This window comes from Etheostoma spectabile, chromosome 20, assembly GCF_008692095.1.
Source record: "Etheostoma spectabile isolate EspeVRDwgs_2016 chromosome 20, UIUC_Espe_1.0, whole genome shotgun sequence".
NCBI classification, from domain to species: Eukaryota; Metazoa; Chordata; class Actinopteri; order Perciformes; family Percidae; genus Etheostoma; species Etheostoma spectabile.
Window position 1 is genome coordinate 6,338,684 of NC_045752.1, and position 4,617 is coordinate 6,343,300.

Sequence of the window (4,617 nt, forward strand, 5' to 3'; positions counted from 1 at the left end):
AAACACTTTTATTGTTTTATTTCATGTCAATACAAGTTTACTAGAGGAGGAACTTAGTGTTTGAAGTAATGCAGTAATGCAGGAAGTGTGCATAGGTTCCATACTTATTGTGTTTCCGTAACAATGTTAGTGTAAAAATCTACTGAAATGGCCACTATAACAGTGGAGTGGGATGTGTAAGATAAGAAAGCAGAGGTTAAGTCAAGTATGCGATAGTAAAATAAACAGTGGCTATCTGTACATCTTGAAATGCTTGCAGTATGTTGCCATTGGAATTGATGTGGTAATGTATTATTAGCTATATTTAGTGCCTGTCCACACATTTATGGCACTAATCCTATTACAGTACCAACATAGTCAGTCAATAACAAACATCCTGTAGGGGGTGCTATCACTGCAGATGAAATAGAACTGTCTTGTTAGACTACAACTTTGACCGAATACTGATGTTAAATACTGATTTCCAAGCTGTAATAGATTATTTTTCAGTTTGACTTCAAGAAAGTCTGCTCATTCCTTTGAAAAGTATCTTTGCTGCACCTTCTGTACCTTGCTAATCCTTCTCACCTCACCAGTTCAATAATGTCTCAAGTGAGGACCCGAAATATGTGTGGTCTTAAGCAGCTTTCTTGGCCGACAGGTTGATCTCCAGCATAACACAACTGAAAACACTTCCTATGCAAAAATAGATTTGTAATTCTCTAACAGTCAAGCTGAACCTGACACTTTGACACATTCCCCCCTCAAGTTTTACATTTATATCAGGATTTGTCAGGGCTTTCAAGCCCGTTCCCTGATTTCGATCACAGGATTAATTTTTCTGCATGAATAAAATGTGAAGAAAGGCAGCTGGATATGTGCACCCTTTGTGACAGGAAATCTATATAGGACACATCTGTTGGAGAAATCCTCTCAGATCTCTAATTGAGGCAGGACTTTGGATTCAGGGAAGTCACGACCTCAATACTCGGGAAAAAGTGTTCCTTTGTTTCCTGATTTTCTTCGAACTTTTGAACTTCACCTTGGCCCGAGAGCGCATAAGGTTATTTGAAATCAGCATGACCCTAATCTACTTTTCTTTTATCTCAGTTTGTATTTGAGTATGTCAGAGGAATTATCAGGATAATCCAAGATGTACTGTCAAGATCCCCACCTGAGATTTCACCCTTAGATGCCCCAGTCATTTTTTTGTTATCTCTGCAGTGTTCTGTATATTCACGGAAGGTGCCGTATTTTACCTTCATGATGTTTCCTTTCTCCCTTAACCTGCTTCAGCTTCAGTTATTGGTTTCCTACGTATCCCAGAATGCCTTTTGACAACCCCAGAGAATGTGAAATTGTGTGCAGCCAGCTTTTGGGCCTATATGTGTCTAGGAAAAGAAAACAACAGTGACATTGATATTAAGAGCAAGGCGGTGAATTTACCCAGTCGAGAAAAACACATCCTGGTCTATTTGGAAAAAGATTCTGACCATAAACTTAATGTTTTTTTCACTGGTGGAAATATCTCATGGTTCATGACTAGTCATCTAAAGGAATACAAATCCTTTCTACCACAGACTGGAAACAGGTGAAAATAGCCAGCCCTGTCTTGGAAAAGAAGAAACAATATAAGCATATTTTCCAAAATGTTGAACTAATCTAAAACAAAAAACAGGTCAACCTACTTCATAGAATTTAAATAAATAAAAGGGATAGAAGGTGCAATGTATGTTTCATGTTGGCATGACTAACATTTAGTACCTCGTTACCGAAACCCAATAAAGGCAGATTACGTCACACTCTAAGGTTAATTCTTTTTGGTACTGTTAAAAGAAAGAGAGAAAGAGAAAGAATTTGATCACATCAGATCAAATAAAACAAATAAAAGTATTCTAAATCTATCTTTTTAGTGTAAAGCTGCAGCCATAAAAGCACATTACATTATTCATCTGTCATTGGATCCATGTTTGGAAATTCAATTCAATTCAATTTTATTTATATCAAAATATAACAAGAGTTATCTATAGACACTTAACAGATAGATTAGGTCCAGACCACACTCTATAAATTACAAAGACAACAATTCCAGCAATCCCATTTAGCATTTAGTGCACAAATGTAAATGTATCTGTAGGCAGAGTTTTAAAAGAATCCAAATGCTATCAAATTATTGTTTAGATTCTTACTCTGAACTCACTGTTCTGATTTAATTACATCAAAACCAGTTATTCCCAAAAACAGATTACAAATCTGACCCTTTTCCCCGTTGAGTGGAATTATTTTCACATTGGGTGTGATCATGCTTAAGGGGTGGTGTTTTGTTAATAAAATATTTTGTACTGCTCTGTTGGAAAACAAAGCCTCTGAGTGTTTTTCCTACTGGAAACCAGGATTTGCAATGTGGCATTACAATTTGAATGTGCCACAGGTTGAAATGCCTTTGAATTCCAACAGAAGCAGCCTGACATTGCCAGCCATAACAATGTCTTGTTGATTGGGTGTGGCTTGTACGGTAGATGAATTAAACCCCCACACAGCTTTTCTTTGAAACCATCAAAACGATGTCAGCTCAGCTAGATAGAGATGGAACGTCTGCGCGGACAATCTGCTCGCATGAATCATCCATCTGCCATGCACCACAATCTCCTGCACATTGTTCACCAAGCATCTTTCAGCTTTTAAAAAAGGAAATGATTTCTAAAGGCTGTGCTGGCTGGTTCTTGAATCCAGGTGAAACAATAGCTCAAAGCAAGCTTCTGGGTATATGTGAATACGTGAAGCAGCTGAGGTTCCTCAAACAATGCGTTTTTTTCTTGGTTCATTGCCTAATCCATTATATTTAAAGAAAAAGACAAACTGTTTTTCCTCCAACAGGATTATTCCAGTATGTTACCAGTTATCGAGCACTCTTAATGTAGTGGGAAATTATCCTGACACATATGTGACCCAAAAGCAAAAGGAAATGGCATAAAAATGAATTTGTAAAGGGTGATTTGGTTTCTATGTCTTTGTCCCGGTAGCTGCTCTGTCCATTTTTATCCATCTTTTGGATTGATTTTCGACGAGACATAGAAATATGTCCCACAGGATGTAACGCTGCAGACTCTTTGAGGTTTGGTTTCTTCCTCCATCTTCTTCTTCAAGGCTCTGTTGTAATCTCACACAGCTGTCAGATGCTGGAGGATATAGATTTTCAAAGATTTGTTACACAGTTTCCACTTGTGCTAAACGCTTTTTATCTCAGACTTCATGATGCTGAAAGAGTCTTCCAAAATTTATGTATATTTCATTTAATGAATTTAGCACCGCTGCTATGAGTTATGTTGCATAAAACTGAATTCATTACCATTGATCTCCATCCTTAGAAACCAAGAAAACAAATTCCAATGATCAGTTTGAAGATGTATTCATTTATTTTTTAACCAAACTGCAGGCTGAAAACCTTTTAACCCTTCCATTTGTCACCCACAACAGACTATTCAATGAGTTTAAAGATATTCTGGCATACACATAAATAAAACGTTATTAGAAATTCAGATTAAATAGCTTTAGGAAAGATGAGTAAACAATAAGGATAACAGGAATAATTTACTTTTACATCAAATATGAATACAATCGTAAGACTTCCAGTCTATGTGCTTAGAAAGCTTTAATTTTCCTTGTTCTGTTGAAAAAGTAGCTCACACAAAACAAAAATAAACTCAGCTAGAGAAATCAAGTCCTATTATAAATGCAGTGGAGGATAAGTGCAAGATTTGTTTTTTCTGCATCTTTTTCCACTTTTCTGGCTGTGTTACGGATGGCCTTATCACTGGTTTGTGTTTTCCTCTCCTTCACCTCTCACCTGGTGAAGTTGAGACACTTTGATCTCAGGCACTTTCTGAAATCATGAGGTTGGCAACTGATGAACACAAAGGTGAAATTTTACACATAATGTAGTCTGTCTATAGCCTTACATTCTCTACACACTGTACATCATTGTGTATAGACCTTTTATCATCTATTATAGCTCAGTTTATAAAAGAAATAGTTTGACATTTGGGGAAATGATCATTTTCACTTTCTTGCTAAGATGAGAAGATCCATTTCAATCTTATATCTGTCCATTAAATGTAAAGCTACAGCCAAGACCATTAGCTTAGCATAAAGATTGAAAACAATAAGTAAATGCAAAATACAAAATATCCCTAAAAAAAGTGGTAATGGTATTTTGGTCCCAAAATGTTGAACTATTCCTTCACGAAAAGATTTTGCATGTTGTTTAAGACAAAAGTAGGGTACTTTAATAAAAATGACCCAATAAATGACCTTCCATCAATAAAAACAATATGACATTGGCATTGAATTATTGCAATACGGATGCTTGGTCAGGTGCCTTTGGTGTTAGTGACGCTAAAAGTCTCATATCTAAACACGCTTTTTCTAAACGCGCTTGGTCGTTACTATTGCCGTCACTTTTGATGCAGGTTAAAAAAAAGGTTGTGGTTGGGCTTACATTTCCATGACACACGTGACAAGAACGGGACAGTTGGGTTTGGAAAAGAAGAACGGGAGAGTTGGGTTTGGAAAAGAAGAACGTGACAGTTGGGTTTGGAAAAGAAGAACGGGACAGTTGGGTTTAGGAAAAGAATAACA

The 4,617-nt window shown here is 36.6% G+C and overlaps 1 long non-coding RNA gene across 1 annotated transcript in view; it reads right to left on the bottom strand.

The window, feature by feature from the left end:
- Positions 1-3,794: 3,794 nt before the first annotated feature.
- Positions 3,795-4,617, bottom strand: part of LOC116670585 (uncharacterized) — a 9,049-nt gene continuing 8,226 nt past the window's right edge. The window contains exon 2 of the long non-coding RNA XR_004327059.1: positions 3,795-4,617. This exon is cut by the window's right edge and continues 2,042 nt beyond it. This is a non-coding gene — a long non-coding RNA (uncharacterized LOC116670585).